General features: G+C 36.4%; 1 protein-coding gene across 1 annotated transcript in view; it reads right to left on the reverse strand.

Annotated features, from left to right (window-relative positions):
* ROBO1 (roundabout guidance receptor 1) overlaps nucleotides 1-24588 on the reverse strand; it is a 967818-nt gene that overhangs the window by 893308 nt on the left and 49922 nt on the right. The window lies entirely within an intron of this gene.

Below are 24588 nucleotides of genomic sequence, written 5' to 3' on the forward strand. Positions count from 1 at the left end.
TGGAAGAGTCAGATGAGCTCCTCTGATATTCTTACAGCATGGTTTATAGTCTATTCCTTTCAAGGCATTTCCTGAAGAATTGAGGTAAATCAGAAGTATGTTAAAACTGTGATAGCAGGGGCGCCTGGGTGGCTCAGTCGTTAAGCGTCTGCCTTCGGCTCAGGTCATGATCCCAGGGTCCTGGGATCGAGCCCTGCATCGGGCTCCTTGCTTGGCAGGAAGCCTGCTTTTCCCACTCCCACTCCCCCTGCCTGTGTTCCCTCTCTCGCTGTGTCTCTCTCTCTGTCAAATAAATAAATAAAATCTTTAAAAAAAACCAACCAAACACAAAAACTGTGATAGCAAACTAGTGGATATGATTGACCTGTTGTAAGCTCAGTTTGGCCAATACCGTGTCTTATTTTCTTTTTCTTTTCAAATTTAATACTTTGGAGCCATGCCTTTGGTTTGTTGGGGTCCACAGCAGTCCCTGTTGTCTTATACTTAGTCCCCTTCAAAAGGGCTTGAATCAGGCACATGAATTTTCAATCCTGTTTCCAGAGCATTGGCCAAGAAGCCTAGTGTTAGAGGGAATTAACACCAGGAACACTATTATTCCTGGAGAACCTTTTAACCTTTTGATATGTGTGTGTGTGTGTTTATGAACACCTTTGGATGTTTTATCCCCAGAAAGAGATGACAGGATGAATGAATGAAGAATGAAATTTCTGGCTTAATCCATATATTCAGCAAATTCATAGAGACTAATATGTACACATTTAAAATACAAAAATTTTGAACTACTTGTTGAATTTTTATAGAATATAAAGAAACATACTTTTGTTCTTAAAGTTCTTTCTCTATAAATCAAAAGAGTTCCACTATTTAGCCAATTTTTAAAGCTATGTTATCACATTTTTAACTGCAATTTCTCATTTTACCACATTAGAGAAATGTTTCTGTATCATTCAAACAAATGCTTGGCCACAGTCTTACTATTCCTTCTTGAGTATATTTGGTTGCAGAAGAGGTTCACTCTGCTAAATATAAAATGCTCCAAGCCTTGTTTTCTAACGTCCCCTTCCAAACAGAGCCTGGAAATGGGAGACTTCACCGCTCATGGCAGTATGAATGCAGTCAGCACAAGAGGGTGAAAAATAGCCCAGACCCATCTTCCCCCCATGCCTCCTCATGTATTATTAAAGTCAGCAAATCTTCCTGGATTGCTGAACAAAGCTGACCGTCCTCTACCAACAAATTCAATCTGCAGGCTTCTGAATGTTCGCCAAAGCTCTGTGTTGCCTGCACATGGCAGATATAATTGGCAAACTGAATGAAGAATTTCCTATTCTTATTAGGCAGTATTCCAGATAGAAGATAAGAATAGCCTGAAGAGCTGAGCTAACATGTAAAAAGGGCTCTGCTTTTCATATACCACTTATTATGAAGATGCAAATTTCCTCTCCACTAGAAACGATGTTTGTGGCTGCTCAGCAGGCATTCCTTTAGCCGTTAGCAATTTGTCCTCAGTGTCTTAATTTTCAATATTTTCCAACTCCATTTTGAGACAATATAATATTATCTTCACAGAATTCTCCCTAAGCATATATTTAATATTCATAAATCATATCCTTAGTGTTGTATTATTAGTATGTACATATGTATATTCAAAATACCATATCCAAGGATTTGTCCTACTCAATGTTCATTTGACAAACACCTAGGTTAGTGAAACTGAATAGAGTCATTGGGTCAGACCCACATTTTCATCGGGTAATATTCCACAAAAAAACACTAAGTATCTACACATTGTTCTAGCTAGCCAGTTGGTATGTAACCATTTTTTAAAAGGCATTTGGCTGATGTGTTTACATGTGTTACTTTGTAATTTTGTCCTCATCAGTATATTTCATTTATCGAATGAGGGATATCTGCTGTGCATATATGCTCTGAAAACGTAACAAGGCTTTTACAAGGAAAAGAAAATATCTGTCTCACATTTGACTTTCACTCTCCAAGTTTCTTCCCTCAGTGTTAGCAGATATTTGGTTTTCCTTCTAGAAATGGTCAATGCATATAAAGAAAAAGAAAGTACATAATTGTAGGATACAGTTTAGATACCTTGTTTCACTGTTTTACTGAAACAACTTTGAACCATTAATAATCAAGTTGACAAGTAGATTTACTATTTCTATTGAATTGCTAAATTTTAGTTTTTTATTATTAGATTAAAAGTGAACATACACATAAGAACACAGTGGTTATAGAAATGCTATTCACTTATTCTTGAACTCACTGCTCATCAGGACCAGAGTATGTGTTGTGTGACAAGTTTGCAAAACACTCTGCTAAGCCTGCAGATAATACTCTGTTCTAAAGGGCAGCTTTTGTCATCATGGACCTCAGAACAAGGGAAGAGATGCCCAGTTTATTATTTAGCATACTAGGTTTCTTTTTCAGTTCTGTAATCTCCTTCTCTCCCTCTCCCCTTCTTCCCTTTGTCTCCCTACTTGTCTACATCCATGGGTCTGTGTTCCCTTTTGGTCTCCCTGAGTCTGCTCCTTTCACATCCTCAGTGTCCCTATACCCACAGGTAGACCTTTCCTCTCTCTTTTGTCTCCTGTGTTCCTCGACAGATCTTTTTTCTCACTCCCACCCAGGTCTCTGACCACCTTCATCTCCTTCTGTTCTCTTCTCTGTCCTTCACTGTCCATCTTCAGAAACACACCATCTCACATCCTCTTCTCTCTGTTCTCCTGTCTGTTCAGTTTCTCTCTCTTCCCCCTCTCTGCTTGCCTCTCACTTTTCTTTTTAAGTGAATACCCACTTGCTGGGCACATTCTCACCCTCCCCTTCACTTGCTCCACTGCTACATTTCAAGCTTTAGGATAAACACTACTTACTAGAAAGCCATCTCCTTCAACTAGATTAAACCCTGTTTACATATAATCCCATATCCTCCTCCACTTCTTCCTTTATAGCTCAACTATAAGTATGTCCTAAAAAAATCTATATTTCAAATTTTTAATAGGAAAAATACATACTTTTAAAACAGAAGAAAAAGTAACGTAGTGGAGAGTCTCCCAACCATCTCTGTTCCCAGTAGCCCAGTTTCCACACAATACTTCCTACCACCATCCTCCATACACACATCACCATTATTCACAATGACTCTTCAGTCTTTCTTCCTTAGACCCTTTGTCTACATACAAACAAAAGTGAACTTATATTCTCATTCTTTTTTTATTATATACAACATATTAGCAGCTGATATTTCCATCATGCACTATTTTTTAACTGGATATATTCTGGATATTTCTCCATACAAGTAAATACACAGCTTAGCCATTTGTTTCTTAAAGCCATATTCTGTTCAATTGTCTATATATATCATAAATTTATTAAATTAATACTATTGATGGATGTGACAACTCTGTCCTGATAAAATATTCTTGCATATATATCATTTCACGTATGTATGAGTTTAGAATATATTTCTAGAAGTGGAGATGCTTGATTAAAAGGTTATGTACATTTTTTAAAAAGGTTATGTATATTTGTTAAAAGAAAAATATTGAACAATTGCCTACAATGGAAGCTATAACAAATTTACACTCCCATGAGCAATATACGAGAGTTGCTGTTTTCCCCAGTTTTGTCAAAAATGTGTAATAAAACTTACATTTTTTGTTAGTCAAATAAAAAGCTGCATCACAGCACATTACCCCTGTAATATACCATACAAACTTCCCTTTTTTTTTTTTAAGATTTATTTATTTTATAGAGAAAGAGAGCATGGTGGGGTCAGGCAGAGGGAGAGGGAGAGAGAATCTTAAGCAGACTCTGCATTGAGTGCACAGCCGGACTCAGGGCTGGATCCCAGGACCCTGAGATCATGACCTGAGCCAAAACCAAGAGTCAGACGATTCACTGACTGTGCCACCCAGGTGCCCCAACTCTCCCACTCTTTTGATTTCTTTCTGTTAGTCTAAAAACATGCTCAGTCTCTCCTGACTTAAAAAACAAAAAAGGAAAAATATTTTCCTAACCTCATTTCTCCCTTTAATTATCGCTCTATTTCTCATTTTCCTTCATGACTTCACACCCAGGCGTTCTGGAGCACATTTCAATCCGACTAGTACACTTATTGCTGTACTATTAATGCCCTTGTGAAAGTTATTAATAACCTCCTAAGTTCCAAATCCATTGAGCATTTTCTCTTATTTTACTTGATTTTTCTGGAACATCTGACACTGACCATCATGTTCACCATCCTAAACATGTCTTGCCATTGGCTTTTTTTTTTATTATTATTATGTTATGTAAATCACCCTACATTACATCATTAGTTTTTGATGTAGTGATCCATGATTCGTTGTTTGCGTATAACACCCAGTGCTCCATGCAGTACATGCCCTCTTTAATGCCCATCACCAGGCTAACCCATCCCCCACCCCCCTCGGGAAAAACTCTCTTCTGATTGTTCTAGAAATTCTGGTTGCTTTGCACCAATCTCTTTAGTAGGCTTTTTATTGTTCCACTGACCTTTAAATATTAGTAGGCCTTAGGATTTATTCTTTGTTCTCTTCTTATTTAAGAATTCCTCCTGAGCTATCTCCTTTGTACCCATGGCTTTTCATGCATTAATCTGATAACATTAATGGCCCCAAATCTTTATCTCCAGCCCATCTTTGCATCTGTTCATCGCCTGCTCTGGGTGCTTAATAGAGAGGGGCAAGAGATGGGAAATACTATGGCATGATTTCAATTATGAAGTTGGTAAGAAATAATAGGGTGCATAAATGATTAATAATAGGTAGCACTCACTGAGTGCCTGGTATGTGGCAAGGACTAGGGTATGAGTTGATACTAGGAAAAGCTCTATCACAGATCCTCATCAGGCCTTCAATGGTTGACGAACGAATGAGAAAACAATGATTGAATGAGTATTCAGTATTCTAGGGAATGCTTACTTAAACTCTTCTAGAAAACTGAAAAGCTGATCTTCTGAAGATATACCATATATTGAAAAGGTCTAGTGTAGGATTTATTGAACAGGTTGGCTTGGAGAGCCATCTAGTGGTAAGCGAGTATGTAAAGAAAGGCGGAGCCTGAAACCAGTCTACAGTCGTACCACAGAGTGGCCGTCTCCTTCACCTAGACGGACTAGGGCCAGAACACTTAGGATCTGACGAGATGTCACACTGGATTCTGCTCTTACAACACTGCTGTCCCAGCGTATTTGATTTTCCTCATACATTTTCAGATAAATATACTTATTTCCCTACAGGTTTCTTTAATTTACCAACCTGGCTGTAGATACTCAGAATTGGGAAAAGACATGCATGAGAGTGAGGTATATAGAAACAAAACAAAACCCCCCAAAGCCCCCCAAAACTGATGGTCAGGGGGTTGGGGGGGTACTAATGGTCCTGGCCGCGGCTACCAGCCTCCCCCCTTTCCTCCCTGCTTTCTGCTCTCCGACATATTCTCTGAGTTACTATTACAAAACAAACAAACAAAAAAACATACAGCTTCTCAGTATAGGCCAGAAACAAATTCAGAATTGTCCATGAAACTACAGTGAGTCAGAAGACGCAAAGATGAATCCTTTTAACACTTAAGCATAAAAGGCTAATAACAAAAACAACCAACAAAATGAACAAACACAGCTTTTGTTCCATGACGCTAAGATAATTTTTTAAAGCCCCCAACCTCACTGGTTCTCAACAGCATACATTCCTCATTTGTGTTCATGTGGATGGCGGCTGCTTAGTTGTGGCTTTCCTCTCTTCTAGAATGGAATGCTTCTCGATCCAGAACCTGGGCTGAAGGAACAGCTCTGAAATGAGGCCATGATTCTTGGGGCTGAGGGAAAAGATCAAGAGACCTCAGAGAAACTCTCAATGGCTCTTAGAATTTCTGCTCAGAGGCAGCACTGGTCTCTTTCCCTCATATTTCATCAGACAAAGCTTGTCACATGGCCAAGCCCCCCATTGATGGACATGGAAATACACTCTCGCTATGAAAAGTGGCATTTAGATGCAGAAGTATGCTCAGTGTAACGTGATTTATTGTCCAAACCAGGACTATGTTGAGAGTGAAAGTATTTTTTGATGATTAAGCCAGGATAAAAGATAAAAACTGGGACTGTCCTGGCAAACCGGGATAGATTATCACCTTCTTAGAAGTTTCTTACAGGGAGAAAAGGAGCAGGTAACTGAGAATACCTGAGTTGATCACTAGCTTCGATGAAAAGACCTGGCTTATACACATGGAGGCATACACACGTGCTGAGGGAAGGAAGGAAAAATAGGCAGGAAGACTAGATCAGGTGCATCAGGAAGTTAGATATTAGCCTCAGGCTGTGAGATCGCTTCTGAAATACAGGTCAAGACAAAGGATAATGGACTAAGTGGAGTTCCATTTAAATGACAGCCTGCTGGAAGTAATGGTATGTAATGGTAAGAAAAAGGAGAATCTAAGGTGCCATTTCTCTCAGTAATTGAGCCACATACTTGGGGTCTCAGGGCATTAGTGGGAGCACCAAGGACAAGAGAAAATAGAGGACCCGGTTTTGTTAGATCCAGCAATGGCAGATGATGAACATGTAAAAAAAATTCTTAAATTATATTTCCAAATGATGGCATTTGCAGTCATTTACAGATAGAAAAATTAAAGAATTAAGATAAATATAGAAAAAATCCCACAAATCCTATGAGTCTAAACTTTTTTATTAGGAATTCAAAATATAACAAAGATTAATTACATGGATGATATGTAGATTGATATGGAGTGGAACAGTGACTAAGAACCATTAGAGGGAAGAACAAGTAGCAAACAAATGAACTGCAAGTTAATGTATTTCTATTGCCAACATTGAGTTATAATGAAGCTAATGTTTCTTAGCTGAGAAAAAAAATACTTTTAAAGTGCTAATCTGAAAGCAATCCTGAGTCACTTTAAAAACAGTATTGTTTGTGAGAAAAAATACATTTTTTTGAGATTTTATTTATTTGAGAAAGAGAGAGAGGATGAGCGGGGGGGAGGGGCAAACGGAGAGGGAGAAGCTGGCTCCCCACTGAACAGGGAGCCAGTTGCAGGACTCGATCCCAGGACCCTGGTATCATGACCTGAGGCAAAGGCAAATGCTTAACTGACTAAAAACCAGGCTCCAGAGAAAAAATACTTTTGAGTGAGATTAAAATCATTTTTTTAATTCATTTAAAGTGTGGGATAAAAACACTGGTTTAAAAAGAGACTATCAGCTATCAACTGAAGTTCTCTAGGTCACAATTCACAGTATTAAACAAAAATGTGTATCAGATATTTTCTAGCTATCAGCTGCTGTCACTGAATGAAATAAACTTTGATCTTAATGCTACTGTGTTTTCTTCTTTTTGACCTCACTCTAAAAGCAAGCCTTCATGAGTGAAGGCTGGGGCATCCTGGGAAAGTATCAGCACCTCTCCCCATGACTGCTCATTTGCTAATTGCAGTATTTAATTATACCAGTTTTCTAACCTTAAATGTGTCCCAGGAAAATAAGATTTAATTGTTTTCTGTCCCTTGCTTTTAATAAACAGTAAGCAATTAAAGACAAGCACTATATTGCCTTAAATATCTTCATATTTATCCAGAAAATATATTTTCAAATATGTCCTTAGGGATTCCTATTTATGAAACGTTGGAAATGATTTCCCTGAAGTCGAGGACCTGTTAAATTATCGGTGTAATGAAAATGTGCTGTTTTAACCACAAGGTGGCAGAATAAGCTAGGAGCTCTATGGGTCTTTTCCAAATTGCTCAAGTAAATTCAGACACCTCGTTTTACCAAATAAAGATGAAAGATGCTTAAATAATTGTACTATGTGCCTTTGTGAACCTAAATACGCGTGTAAGACACGAGACTATATGAGTAACAGATTTTGAAAGAAACGACCAAAAACTTTCATATCCTTAAGATAAACCCCATTGAAAAGGTGTTTTTTGTTTTTTGTTTTTTTTTTAAGATTTTATTTATTTATTTGAGAGAGAGAGAGCATGAGAAAGCACGATGTGGGGGCAGAGGGAGAAGCAGACTCTCCACAGAGCAGGGAACCAGAGGAGAGACTTGATCCCAGGACCCCAGCATCATGACCTGAGGCAGGGCAGATGCTTAACCAACTGAGCCAACAAGGTGCTCCTTGAAAAGATACTCTAAAGTTGGTTTCTAATAACATTTAAGTTGATTTCAAATAAACATTTTCTCTTACCAATTTTTTCAAAGCACTGTGACCACAGCTGGCCCCCTGCATAGCGAACCCCAGAGGTTTGTTCTCTCCATTGTCTGTTCCCAAGATCACACAGAAAGTACCTGGGGAGGCACCACTAAAGAATGGTACCTTACCACAAAACAGACTCAGAACTATAGAGAACAACCTGAGGGCTGCTGGAGGGGAGGTGGGCAGGTGGATGGGTTAAATGGGTGATGGGGATTACGGAGGGCACTCGTGAGGAGCACTGGGTGTTGGATGTAAGTGATGAATCGCTAAATTCTACTCCTGAAACGTTACACTGGGTGTTAATTAACTGGAATTTAAATAAAAACTTGAAATGAAAATAAAAATGGTACCCTAAACATGTCTTGCACACCTGTGCCAGTAAAGAGAGACACTTACCTTTCATCCTCCTCCCCAACACTATACTGTTTGTGAAAACATAAAACATAGTTACCTTTGAAAACTAATCCACAGGAAGTAACATTGGCATATTAAGATATTAAAGGAAACTCTCATTTGTCATAACCTCCAATACAAATAAATGAAGTTAACTATAACAATAAAACATTCAAGCTGTCATCTATCAGTGTGATATTTGCATTCATCTGAGGCAAGGATACTCTGAAGAAATCATAACTGAATAATTGTTTTGGTGTAATAAGTGCTGATTTCTGTATTTTAAAACCTTGCTGGTAAATGTATCGCTAAAACAACATCCAACCTTCTTCAAACGGCATTCAAGACCCTTCATTATCTGCTGTTCTTATGCCATAGTTCTATTTAGTCAAACAAACCATGGTCTTTCACAGCACTGCCTTTGCCAAGACTGTTACTTCTTAGAATGCCCTCTCTTCCTCCGTTCCTGCAACTGGCAAGTTGCCATTTTTCCTTCAAGAAATGACTCAAAGATCTCTCTCTCTAAAATGTCTCCTGAATTCTGCCTTGAAAGCAGAAATACATAATCATTTCCTTTTCTGAAATCTTAGAATCACTGTTCCTGTTTTCATCATATTGATCATTTAATTCTACTTGCTTTTGTACCATTATGTCTACCAAGGAGAGGAGCCTTATTTCGTCATCTTTTTGCCTCTGATATCTACTGGGGAGATTTAAACAGAAGGGGCACTCAATAAGCCCCTTGGTGAAGGAATGAAGGAGTCAATAACATCCATAAGTTCAGGCAGTGCATAGGTTAATGTAGCTTTACATTATCATTTCTATTTGAAGATGTCATTTATATCCAAAGATGAGTATGCTTTTAAAGTTTATCTTTAGTTGATATATTTTTACATTAAATTCAGAAAAAACTTCAAGTTTTGTTTAAATTGTAGAGCACAAACCATAGGACCATTATTCTTCAACTTTTCACAGTCTCTGGGAAGCCACACACATAAAAGGATTCAGCATATTAAAATTTATAATTTAAAGAACATATCCTTTGGAAATGATTGCTTCTAAGTATAAAACTTCAATATTTCCTCAATATTTCAAACAAATAAATACTTATTAAATGCATAAAATGTTAAAGGTACTATGATAGGTGTATCTTACATCAAATAAATGACATTTTATACTTATCTCATGGACAGTAGACTTGACCTAGTTGTTGTAAAAAAAAAAAATTAAGTTCTTAAGTCAGTCTCAGCCTGACATTATGAGGGGTCTCATAAAAGGTAAGTACTACATTATGTATATGTACATATGTGTATATGTATATATAACCATTTGTGTATATATATCTCCAACTAAATTAGTACACACTGATCGAATTCTCTATCCTTTAGTGAAAAAAATCACAATAGAATTCATTCTAAGATAATTGAAAATAAAGGACTTTCATTCTTCATGCAAAATACATCCAAAAGAAGAGATTCTACCAAGAGAATGGTAGAACACCGACTTTATACAATCAGAAAATCATTTAGGATTACTTCAGAATGATGGGGTAGACTCTACTGTCCATAAAAACTAAGACTCTCATAAGCTTCTGCTATATTTGGGGATATGTGGTTTGATATTTTGATTTTTTGGGGGGGAAGGTTAACATTTTGACAAGGTAATTTACACCATCAATGGCATCAATTTCTTGCCTGAAAAGAATTTTTGATGCCTAGAAGAAAGAATCTCTTAAAGGCACCTAATGGGAGAGGAGATTGTGATCAATATAAAGCTTTGGTCAGAGTAGGCTCAAATACTCCCACTTACCCTCCTCCATTTGATGTATATGTGTGTGTGTGTGTGTGTGCACATGTGTGTGTATCAGCCATTATTTAGACTTTTTTCTTTAATAAATGAAACTGTAATAATTAAATGTAAACTACCAAATTCTTAAATAGAATTTTAAAATTCCATTTAAGGGGTGCCTAGGTGGCACAGTTGGTTGAGCGTAGGACTCTTGGTTTCGGCTCAGGTCTTGATTTCAGGGTTATGGGATGGAGCCCAGCCTCAGGCTCCATGCTCAATGTGAGTCAGCTTAAGACTGTCTCTCCTCCTCCCTTTGCCCCTCCCCCACTGCACACTCTCTCCGTTTCTCTGTCTCTCAAATAAATAAATAAAATTCCATTTAGAAGGTATGCTTTTTAAATAAAATTTAATACTCTACATATACAAACATCCAAAGCAGTGTAAATAAGCTCTTCCATAATTTTTTTAAAAGATTTTATTTATTTATTTGACACAGAGAGAGTGAGCACAAGCTGGGGGAGTGGCAGGCAGGAGGGAAAGGGAGAAGCAGGCTTGCGGGGCTGAATCCTAGGACCCTGGGATCATGACCTGAGCTGAAGGTAGATGCTTAACTGACTGAGCCCCCGGGCACCTCAGCTCTTCTGTAATTTTCAGTAAGTGATTGAGTATATGAAGAAAGAAATAAAGAGTTGATAGTTTCTACTTGTATCAGATGCAACACTATCATAAAAACAAAATCTGAAGAGTTGTGTGTAGGTGTGGCTACGCTTTGTTGAAGGTGAATTATTTTCCTGTGTCAAAATTGGAAAACATAACTGCTCAAGTAACAATTTCAAGAGTTTTCCAGTGGTTTTTTCTTAAGCTAAGAACAGCATTTGCCTAAATTGTTTGAAACTGAGAAAAAAGCAAAGAAGAAACTGGACCCACCTGAAGTATATTTTATTGAATTGATCTATGCATATTTGTTTCTATCTCCTAAACCAGACTTGAGTGGTCTTCAAAAGCAGGGAATATGTCTTATTCATTTTGTATCATAATGAATAGGCATAAAAGGTATATATTTTTAATTGAATTGACACAAAATTTGTTACTTCAATAATACATAGGTACAAAGTCCTATTATTTCTCTGGTTATATATATGTATGACACTATAGAGTTTTCAGACTAGTATCTACTAAGTATTTGAAAATCTGTTATATAAATTCCTTTTTTTTAAAGATTTATTTTTATTTATTTGAGATAGAGAGAGCATGAGTGGGGGAGCAGAGGAAGAGGGAGAAGCAGGCTCCCCGCTGAACAGGGAGCCCAACATGGGGCTTCATCCCAAGATCCTGGGATCATGACCTGAGCTGAAGGCAGATAATTAACCAACTGAGCCACCCAGGAGTCCCTGTCATAAAAATTTGTAAGCATTGAACAGAACAGTGTATTTCGCTATCTTATGTTTTTCATTTCTTGCCAATACAATTTCTTCAATGAAAAGGTCTGTTATTCATCCTATATTTATCATAAATATATCTCAGTATAATAAAAAAACTGGAGAGATCAACAGAAAATGTAGAAATGTTTTATTAAAATGTTCACTTGAAGAAGGTGGTGTTTAAATATTTTAAACCCCAATACATTAACTATAGTGAATGGTTCTTACAAAAAACTTAATTGTAGTGATTATTATTAAAGTTATTGTGAGTAATAAGAATTTCCAAATGCTCTCATGTCAACACAATATTTATACCTTTAGGTATGTATATTTTCTGACAATTTTCTACTTAGGTAATCTTATTTTACATACATATTTTATCAACAATTTTGACATTTATTTTTTATCAATTTACTTTCCTAAGCATCAGAGACAATACTTTTACTGAAAAATAAGTTTTTTGTGTGTGTTTAGTTTCTTTAGAATTTCCTGTCTCTTTCAAGGCTTTTATTCTCTAAGTTAATTTTCTCTCTCAAAGTATGTCACTACTAATAAATTGCCTCCAGATTTTTGTATCATCCCAATGAAATCCCAGACATAACTAAAATTCAGTTCCCCTAGATAATTGCAAAAGCCAGAAACTCAAGGGGGTAGCTAATTATATCTTCTAATTGGAAGTGCAAAATGTTTTAAAGTATTCTGAATCTTATTGTTTCCTTAAATAAAAAAAAAATCATGAAATATTTAAAACTAACATTAATGTTAGCAAATGCATTGCAGAAACAACCAGACAGGAAGGGGAGTGAATATCGCTTAAGAGTTCCTATGCTATTGGGAAATAAGGCAGGAGAAGGTTCTACATGGGTTCAAAAAGCTGGGTCTGTCACCAGTTTTGTAACCACCTGGGAGGTTCTTTATGTGGTAACTGACACTCAACTATGTCAAATATTAGGTGCAATGATACTTGTCTTGGAGGGAGGGCTGTTAGTTCAAAAAGAACATAAGTAAAGTTCATAGCACAGTGCTTACCAAGTAGTAGAAATTTTTTTTTTTAATGGTACTGCATATTATATGGTTTCTATTACTGCCATATGTGTATCATTTGATTTCCACAACAATTCTATGAAGAAACAAAAGTTCAGAGATGGTGGTTTATTTATATATCGTTACAGCTCTAGACATAGACTTTGAATCCAAGCGTTTGTGATATAGAACCCATTTCACTAACTCCTGCGATCCTCAGGAACTCAATTTTTGTCTAGCTATTCACTGATCTAATGACTTAAGTAGTTTTTTCTACTTTTAAGGGCTTCAATTTGTAAAATAAGGGGTTTCAATTCAATAATCTTTTGCAATTATGATTCTTAAGAATTGGGATAAATCTAGAAGATAAAAACACATCCAGGTGTTAAAAATGCATGAACCAACTTTTTCCCCCCATGTTGCATTCTAACCGGATGTCTACATTAGGACAGAAATTTTACCCTCTGGTAGTATGAACTGGGATTTATTACTGTTTCTATACAGTGAAATCAATTTTCTGCTAAATCCACAGGAGATTTCCATGCATAACTTACATGAAACCTAATGGTAATTATTTGAAAAAAATCAGCTTTATAGCTGCCTGGGAATATACTCCAAAACCAATTTGAATAGATATCACATTATTTAATTTTACTCAAACAAATCCATTCAAACAAGGAGCACGTTTTTTCCAACAGAGATAAACTGAGGTCTATACAGCTCAATGTTTATTTCATCAGTTGATTTTTTAATTTAACATTTGATTAAATTTTCAGCAAATTCTGCAAAGTCTTAACCAAAAATTAAAAAGAACATTTTGCTTAAAGTACTGTGAAACCTGTTATTATAATATAACTCAGAGTTGTTACTAGGATGACGCAAAATAATGCAGCTGCTAACTAGTTTGCTAACATTACTGCTAAACCAATATTCTCCAAAAGTCTTGATAACTAATGCTATTTATAAAACAATGAGATTTACACCAGTACGGTAACATGTCTATATACAGAAAAGGAAAATTCTTCCTTTCTTATACATTCAATTCATCTACTTTTCAAGGAGATATTGATTATTTCAATGACAAAAAGAGAGAATTACAGTCTCTGAGATTATCAAGTTCCTTTTGGACAGCTAAACTCAGCAAAAGGAGTAATGACACTTATAGAAACATTATCAACCCTCAAATTAAATGCTTCAAAAGAAGGACAATTGGATTTGCTCATTTCAGTAAAACACATACAAATTGCATTAAACAGCTAAATGTTCCTATATATTCAGAGATGACTAATATGCTAACATGGAGGATTAAGTCATCTCTCCTATTTTAAATCTGGCCTTTCATAAACTGCTGATGGAGCCCTTGGAAGGATATTGTGCCAATTCAATGCAAATACCAATTTTCATTAAATTGCTTGTTCTATTTCACAAATACTAGCACTAGATTGCAGTGGGTACAGTAGAAAGGAGTCTTCCCTTTCCTATACCTTGGAAATATCCACCCCCTGATCTATGAAACAGTGTCAGACTTACTATCATAGAGCTCTGTCATAAAGGGGCTCAGTGTGGATGGATTTAGTGGTTTCTACCCAAATATCCTGCCCTGTGCCAAAAGAAAACAAGAGAAACAAGCAAAACAGAGGATTATTATATCATAGATAAGTGGGTTAATGCTGTTTGATTTCTCCCATTCAGTTGTGCTTGCTGCAAATTCTTTTGTCCAAAATAGACCCATGAGACTTACCACCCTGGAATAGGGGAGAATTGCTACTCTACCTCTCAACAACACAATAATCTTAAATATTGTCTTTGTTTTTTGGTGAGAGGATTTGTTATATTTCTTTATCTTCTTCATCAGATTGGGAGATAATCCTGGAGAATTTAGTTTAGAATAATCTAGTTAATTCAAAGAGAAGATACTTAACCACTCTTAGCTGGAGTCAAGAAGGGAGGAAGTAATGTAGGGGATGCAAATGAAAATTTAACCTTTTTTCTGACCCCCATTTTTTTTCACAAGAGGGAAAATAAAGAGCAAAGTAAAATCCCTCACATGCATCAAAATTTTTCTCATTTAGAGATGACACAAATGTGTAATAATCTGAGGGAAATATGGTTGTATGTTACAAAGTTATGGGACAGTTACTTCAAAGTAAGTCAAAGGGGAGCCTTAATGTAAACTTTCCTAGGCTTCTACAGTCTCTTATAACATAGGCAGTGAGTTGAGAATGTAGGGGCTTGCCTTGCATCCAGCTGAATCACAACAGGAAGGCCAGTGGTTGGCTGGAAGGTGTGGCAGACATACACATTTATGAGTAAATATATTAATGTGGCGCTCCTATACATGGTTAGAAAATAAGTTATGTGTGAATGCTGGATCTCAACAATGAAGCTGAAAAGATATTTTACTGTCCAAAATATAACAATAATTGTCAGGATATGAAGAATCAGATCCTGTTTCTCAGTTTTTTGGTTGATGACTGGGTAGAAGATTAGATTATATGGATCTTTCTATCACAATATATGAATGTAGGTCCAATTATTTATATTTTACAGCAAGTTAATAAAACACCTTAAAAGGATTTTTATCAATTATATTAAAGTGAATGAATAGCAACAAATCAATTATGCAAAATTACAAAGCTCATTTGTTTAGTATTTCATAACAAGAGATCTTATTGACCTGCTATCTCCTTTGCTTTTCTTTTTGTTTCGTTTTCATTGATTTATTCTGTGGAAAAGCCTTTCTGGATAATCCTACAAGCTTTTGTTTTCATAACATTGTAATGAGATTTGTATTAAAGAAATTCAGATGAAAATGTATTAATCCATGTTCCTGGCAATATAAAACACTATTGTATTTGCTTCATACATTTTTCACTGTTTGGAACACCTTAGGTAGATAGCAAAATCAATATGCATACACAAATAGATGTGATTTTATCAAAATATTACACATTCAAACATGGAAACTGCTTTGGCTATTACAGCAAAACAGCTAAATCCTTGTCTCAGCACTGAGAATCTTTCATGTTTTTAATGGGAATTTGAGACCCAGAGATTAGTATTTACTAGTCCCTTTGCAATATTTGAATCATTGCAACCATTATTGTCTGTTGAAATAAAGAAGGCTCCTGCTCCTACATAGCTCCTTAGACCAAATGACAAGGCTTAAAATGACGCTCATTTACAACCATGTAATTTAAAAATCAGTTAAAAGAAAAAAAGCCTCACATTTTTCCCGATAGAATTCAGTATCTTTTAGAAATATTGTCAGTGAGCGGCGCCTGGGTGGCTCAGTCGTTAAGCGTCTGCCTTCGGCTCAGGTCATGGTCCCAGGGTCCTGGGATAGAGCCCCACATCGGGCTCCCTGATCCGCAGGAAGTCTGCTTCTCCCTCTCCCACTCCCCCTGCTTATGTTCCCTCTCTCGCTGACTCTCTCTCTGTCAAATAAATAAAATCTTTAAAAAAAAAAAAAAGAAATATTGTCAATGATACAGTTGAATGCCCCAAGCATAGAAATGTGGGGAAATATTCTGATATCGTAAAGAAGCAACTCAACCATCTTTCTGGAATATTCTATTAAAAAAAAAAACAGTTTATGATAAGCATTCCTTACACCTTATGTATTTATTTGCACATAATGCCTCCAAGATGCCTAATTAAATGCATAAAATTATTTATGCGACATATATTTGAACTCTGACATTAACGTCAATTTCATAATGCTTTTTGTTTTTTTAAAGACAATGCCTTGTAGGGCGCCTGGGTGGCTCAGTTGGTTAAGCGACTGCCTTCGGCTCAGGTCATGATCCTGGAGTCCCTGGATCGAGTCCCGCATCCGGCTCCCTGCTCGGCAGGGAGTCTGCTTCTCCCTCTGACCCTCCCCCCTCTCATGTGCTTGCTCCCTCTCATTCTCTCTCTCTCAAATAAATAAATAAAATCTTAAAAAAAAAAGACAATGCCTTGTAGCACTATTATTTACTACTCAGCTAATATTCTGTAGTCTCCATTTATATTTCATATACAGCAACAAGTATGCTTACTTGATATTAATAGTGTCTAAAAATGGTTTGAGAGATGTCACTTCTTATTAGAGATGTTATTTAAAAATAAAGAACTTAAAGATTTGGTCAGGATTTAAGGGAAATTGGGTACTGGATCACAATGAGTTAACTGATGCTTCAAAATTCCTATAAAAATCAAGTCAAAATAGTGAAACTGCATTAACAGAAAAGCAACAAGTAAATGTTTTAAAAGATTCCAATCGTAAACTTTAATAAATAGATTCATGATGCACCTGCAACATTTTCAGGTAAAATAGTTAAGGGCATGAGATGGATATTTGGAGAATCCTCCCTTTCTTGCCACCTCAACATAAGAGATATATTTGTTGATATAAGGTAAAGCTCTCACATTAGAACTTGCTTTAATGTAACGGTATAAAATAACATTACAGCATAATAAAACAGCTTTAAAATATCGTATTTCTGATTCATAATTGCAAACATTTCTAAAACAGAACTATTTTAATATTGCATTTTATTACCACCACAGCACTCACAGCACTATTTCTCTTCTAATTTTATACTCCCTCCCAGGTCCTACTGCAACAATAGGTATGAAATGAGATTCTACCTACAATGACCCTCAAATATATATCATCAACAAAGAGTTCTCTTCTGAGTTCCAAAGAGATATATTTCCCATTTTCCTGTCTGACATTGATAATTGGATTTGACATTCTGAACTCAACATACCCAAAGCAAATTTATGATCCTCTGTCAAAACATACATTGAATGAATGGCATCACTATCTATCTGTAACACAGGTAGAAACCTTCATGTCATCTTAACACTTCCTTCTTTGTCCTACCCATATGCAATTACAACCAAGTCTGGTCAATTTTGCCTTCTAAGCACTGTACAATTCATCCATTCTTAATGAATCCTGCCATAGTCATGGGCAAAACTGGGCCTTCACTATAGCTTCCTAGCTGACTTGGCTTCTCTACTCTAGCTCCCTAAGTAGCCAGAATGATCTTTCATAATTGGAAATACTTAAGTCACCCACACTCACATCCTTCAGCCACATAAGCACACAAATGCTTCCATGGATTCTCATTGTTCCTAGACTGAACATAGAAGTCCTTTCCATGACTTCCAGATCTTGCATGATATGTCTACACTTTCTAGAAGAACATCTTGCAGGACATAGCCCACCATTCTGTGCTCAGCCACACCAGCCAACTTTCACTTTCTTTTTTTTTTTTTTTAAGTATTTTTATTTACTTTTGAGAGAGAGAGAGAATGAGCAGAGGAAGGGGCAGAGAGAAAAGCAAGCTCCCTGATGTGGGACTTGATCCCAGACCCTGGGATCATGACTTGAGCCAAAGGCAGACGCTTAACTGACTGAGCCACCCAGACAACTTTCACTTTCTTAAATACATCATTCTTCATCCAGCTATATGTTATCTGCATATGTTGCTTCCTTTGCCTGGAAACTCTTCCCCTAGCACTCATCCCATTTTTTTTTCATTCATTAGATTAGACTTCATTTCTTCAGAAATCCCTTCCTTAACCTCTCCAAGTTGGTTGGTGTATTTTGTTTTCTACCATGCTCTGCAATGGACCAATGTCTGTGTCCCTCCGAAGTTCCCTGGTGAAATCCCAGCCTCCATGTGATAGTATTAGGGAGTGGGGGCCTTTGGGAGGTGATTAGGTATTAAGGGTGAAACCCTAATGAATGGTATTAGCACCCTTATAAAAGAGATCCCAGAGAGCTCTCTAGCTCTCCTTTTCCCATGTGAAGATACAGCCAGAAGATGACCATCTATGAACCAGGAATCAGACCCTCAACAAACACCAAATCCGCTGGCAACTTGATCTTGGATTTCCTTGCCTTTAGAACTGTAAGAAAGAAATGTGTGTTGTTTAGGTGACCTAATCTATGGTATTTTTGTTATAGCAGCCCAAATGGACTAAGCTACTCTTCCTCACAGTATTTATTATACCTACATTTGACATCAATTTGTAGGATCTGTTGATTAATTACCATTTTCCCATAGATTCTACACTCCTTAAAAACAAGAACCCATAGTAGTCAGAGCAGGTACTCAATAGCTCAATCTAGCAGCTATATAAATGCTTGCCACATAAACTTATAATAATTAAATTGAAATAATGTGAATTTTTTCCTATGTCTTAATATTTAAATGTACACAAAAAACATGAAAGTTAAGGTACTATACTGGAAATTCTGAGAAACATAACAAATTTATCCTTGACCTCTTTTGTGTTTTCTATAGGAATTTGTGCTGGGCTCAGTAGCATGGAGAATTAGACACTCATTTATTCAATATGTAAACACACTATATTACACATGGTATTTGCCTTAAGGATGGCATATTGAACTAGGAAAATCAAACCCTAAATATGAAATATTAATCACAATATGAATTTCAAAGCATAAATCAAAAATTATCGTTAGGAAAGACCTGAATTACCATCAGATGAATCATATAGACAAGAGGAACAGGAAAAGTGAGAGAGAACAGAGATCATTAGAATTTGAGAATATGATATACTGTAGACAAAATCTGAGATATAGCCCTGAAACTTTAAGAAGTCTGATTTATTTATTTACTTACTTACTTATTTTTAGAGAGAGAGAGAGCATGCACACATGCGTGCAGGGGGTGGGGGGGATGGGAGTGTCAGAGGGAGAGGGAGACAGAGAATCTTAAGCAGCCTTCACACCCAGTACAAGGCCAACGTGGGGCCCAGTGAGGGTGTCCATGTCACGACCCTGAGATCAAGACCTGAGCCGAAATCCTGGAGGGGGGTTACACAGGGAGTGGGCACTGTGATACTGCAGAGGATACAGAAAAGGAAATGGAAGGAAATAAAATATGGACTCCACAATTTAAATCTTTGAGGCTATAATGATGATTTATCCTTATGAACACTTAAAATATTTTCTATGCCATTACTTTGATCATTAATTATGTTGTACCTAGTGCCTTCTTTTCACTTGTTTTGTAAAACTACTTTTAAAATTTTATCTTATAATTATTTAACTTTTCACATAATTCCCAATTTAATAAGATGATTTGATGGGATAAGATTATTTAATTTTTCTTACTTTAATTTTTTTTTCTTAGAGCATGTCAATAGTTGAAATTATATCAAATTACTAATAAATATTTAACTTTACTTATGGGATTTTGTATTGGACTTCTATAGATAACTGGAAATATATGATACTTCTGGGGGGTCTAGAAAGTGAGGATAAGGACTGGAACAAATCTGAGCATTCTTTCTTCCTCTTAAGTGTATATCATGACTCTGGAGCTATATTAGGCCCTCAGTATGTATTAGCTTAATATATTTTGCCTCTGAACCTAATTAATATATTTTAAGCAATTTGTAAGCTCTTCTGAAAAATAAGAATGTGTTTTAAGTATTAGGACTCTAGTATATTTATTAACTTCTACGGACACTTTAAAACAATGTGTAATAGGGACTTTCATATTTTGGCAGTTTTCCCACTGTGGTCAGCAGAAAGACATTCAAATTCTAATTTAAAAAAAAACTATAAATATGTTATAGTGCATGGAAAATGTAAATTAAGGTAGCAAGTGGAATTAAGTTTGCTATTCAGCTGACCTTAAAACAGCAATAATATCCTGGGTTATCTGGGTGAGTTTGGTATACTCAACGGGTCCTTAAATGAGGAAGAGGGAGGAAGAAGAGTGAAAGTCAGAGTCATCTGAAGTGAGAAAGACTCAAACACCCGTAGCTGGATTTGAAGATGAAATGTAGGCACGTGGGCAGCTTCCAGAAGAGAAAAGCCATGAAAATGGATCCTCCAGAAAGGAAGACACCTGTCCTGATATCTTGATTTTAGCCCAGCGAGAGTTGTGTTGGACTTCTGAGCTACAGAACTGTAAGATCATACATTTGTGTTGTCTTAAGCCAGTAACTTTTTGGCAACTTTTGACAGAAGTAATAGAAACCTCAAATACGGGGCGCCTGGGTGGCTCAGATGGTTAAGCATCTGCCTTCGGCTCAGGTCATGATCCCAGGATCCTGGGATCGAGTCCCACGTCGGGCTCCTGGCTCAGCGGGGAGTCTGCTTCTTCCTCTCCCTCTGCCTCTCCTACTGCTCATGCTCTCTCTCTCTCTCTCTGTATCTCTGTGTCTCAAATGAATAAATAAAAAAATCTTAAAGAAAAAAAAAAAGAAACCTCAAATACTACCACCTCTACGTTGAGCACAAAGGAATTCCAATACCTTCTATAGTCGGCACTGTCCACTAGCGCACTGCAGTAAGTTCCTGAATGTCCTTCCTGGTTTATTATTCTCATGGTTCTAGTAGAAATGGCTCCATTTCTCAGCTAATACCAGCTAAGCCACATCCTCATGAGTATAGTATTATATTCTCCACATAGATAGAGCCTAAAAATCTCTGTGACTCTGCTTTAAAGAAAGGAAGACTATATTTTTATTTCGTGGTGCTCTCTCCCAACGAGGAAATCTTAAGCTTTCCTTTCACACAGTTGCTTTTCTTTTGGGTGGTTCTCATAAGAACTAAATGTATAGCAGATTCCAGCTTCAGTCCTCAGCCTTGGGGGCTGCTGCTCCCCCACCAAACAGCCCATCTATTGACAGATTTATTAAATCTATTCTAAAAATTAAGCCTCCTAGATTTCCTGTCTCCAAATCGAATTTGAATGTGATCCTGCAGGCACTCACCTGACCTCCCCTTGAACTGCCATCAGGGGTTTCATATTCTCTCTGCATTTTACTCCCCTAGGATGCCTAGCAATGACTGAGGTGTCACCTCTGACCTTCAGGTTTAGTCAGTTCTCTGCTTGATTTATCTTTTGGTTCTTATGATCCCTTCAGTGTTGTTTATGCCTTCCTTAGTTTCATGTTAAAATAAATCGTCTTTTACCCCATCTTTGCTAGAAAGCCTTTTTTGGACTAACTCCCAAATCCCTTTGCCCTAAGAAGTCCACAACTTATATTCCAGAATTAAGAAAGGGTTAGTGAAGATTTATCCAGAAGCCTTCAATTCTCATTCAGAATATTTAGGGAAGTATCCACCATCAACAACCAAACTCTCAGGGAATCTTACTGATAGCCACTTTAGGAATACTGGAATGTTTAAGCAAATCAATCAGAGTACATTTTTATGAGAATTGTAATAAAAAATACTATAGTAGAGCTTGGTGTCAGATTTCTTATAACAGGTTGCAGATATTCCTCCTCTGAAAGTGTATGCACCACTGTTACATTTCAAGATGAGTTACAAAGTTCATATGGAAGAAATAAAAAACTGGGGTACTTCTTCCTGACAATGGGTATGTAAAAGTAATGAAAATGTAGCACACACTGCTGGTGGTCTAGGCAATAATTATGCTCCACTCCTTTCTTGGTGATAGAGATTGTCTGTGATGACAATGGTTGAAATTCTCAATTATTTGCTTTCCTGCTCTCTCTTTTGCAGCAAAGTCACATGCATGATACAAATGCTAATCAATGGGATTTTAGGAAAATTGTGCTAAAGTCTTCTCAAAAATAGATTTTATATATATATTATATATATACATATAATATATATAAATCAAAACACAACATATCTAACATATATATTACATATAATATGACCAAACAATATAGATAGATAGATGGAGATTTTTTTCTGTAATAAAAGAGATTTAGTAGATTTATTTCCTGTCATTCCTTATAAGTATGTTGACATTTAAGGGTGTGATGACTGGAGCTGTGGCAATCCTCTGTGACCATGAGGAAAATGCCTAAGACCAGAGAAGCAGATCCTCAGCCCTTAATTTCCTCTCTCAAACTCACTCCTTTTACCAGCATGGGGGTGCTACAGACTATGTCCCTCCAAAATTCACATGTTGAAATCCTAACCCTCAAAGTGATGGGATTAGAATATGAGGACTTTGCAGGGTAATTAGGTCATATGAGTGGGATTAAAGCCTTTATGAAAACACCCCAGAGAATCATGGCAAGAAGATGGCTGTCTATGAACAAGGAAGTGGGGTCTTACCAAATAAATTAGCCACAGCCTTGATCTTGGATTTACCAGCCTCCAGAACTGTGAGAAATAAATTTCTGTTGTTTATAAGTCACCCAGTCCACAGTATCCTGTTATAGCAGCCTGAGTGGTCTAAAACAAAGGATGTTTTTTCCATAGTTTTTTAAATCTACATTTGTATGTATTTATTATATATGTACATATACTTTATAATATACTGAGATTAAATCATACCTGTCATAACCTGGTTCTCTCCCTCACTTTTCCCATTCACAATCTATCCTGGAGACTTACCCATGAACACACATACACTTTATACATTTTTTAAACATCTCCATAATAGTTCAAAATAACTTTGTATAAAAGTATATATGCAACAAAATATTTTTTTTTATACAGGTGAGAGTTCTCTATCAGATTGTTCTTAAATGCTCTTCACATTTCAGATATATATCCCAGACAGCATTTCAAATTAATATGTGTATATATACACACAAAAACTCACACTCATATACATACCCACAGACACACATAAACACATCTAGATTTATATAGTACCCTCGTGTGTTCCAAGTCATATTTGTCTAATTGTCCGGTCCAGCATCCATACCATCATAGCAGCTTTATGGAATGTTTCTGATAGAGCAAGTTCCATCAATACCATCACCAAAACAATGAAGAGATGTCAGAGACTTCACCTGTCATTTGGTTTCTGGCAATGTTCTTTCATCCTGTTTGACTGGTTTGGGACTTTGGACACCTAACAATTTTGTGTTTGAAAGAGTTAATACAGATTTAATGTATCTGTCCAATTCATAAAATAGAAGAAGGAGCACAATAACCAAGAGTGTCTGGTTCACTTTCAAAAGAATTCCTGTATTTTGAAGATGTGAAAGTTTAATCCAATGAAAATGTACTTCACTAAAACATGACAAGGAGATTTAAAAAGACTATTTCATTTGAAAGTGCTAAAAAGGCTCAGACTTGTCCATATGAAAAAGTAGAGTACGCTATAAACTGATACTATTACAGAAATGCATGCCCCACATTATCCAGTCCTGTCCGTTGTCCTCAACTTAGGGACTTGCCCCTGTGCTTCTAATATATTCACGGCTGGTCATCTGCAACCCCAGATGTACATTACTGATCCTGGCACATCAATGACAGCAAAGCTATACACAATATTAGCCAATGTTTATCTGATAATTTTTTAGAATCTGCGCTTTCAAACTACTAACACTTCAGATGACTGTGTCCCTTTCCCTGCCACTTGCTGAAAGTGCTTTATTGTTTTAGAAACTGTTGTTCCTAATAATAATAATAAATACAAGTCTTGCACCTCTTCAATGCCTAAATCTTATTAAAAATGTTTCCTTTTAGAGTCGTATGTAAATGCCATGTTAAATTTTTTTTGTAGTCTCTTTAATCAGAAACAAGGAAATTAGCCAGCTGTTTGGAACTCATGTTAAGAAGTAATTAAACATCTGATTGAATATCCATGCATATCAAATAGGAGAGGCTAGTGTTTGTACACAAGACAGACTACACTGATTATAATTTAAAAAGGTCCTACCAGATGACAATGGTAGAGTTGTGATGAAAGATTTGCTCCAATATTCTATGTCTATGATAATTTTTCCTAAAAAAAAATCCCATA

The sequence above is a fragment of the Neomonachus schauinslandi genome, chromosome 1 (genome assembly GCF_002201575.2).
Source record: "Neomonachus schauinslandi chromosome 1, ASM220157v2, whole genome shotgun sequence".
In the NCBI taxonomy this organism is placed as follows: Eukaryota; Metazoa; Chordata; class Mammalia; order Carnivora; family Phocidae; genus Neomonachus; species Neomonachus schauinslandi.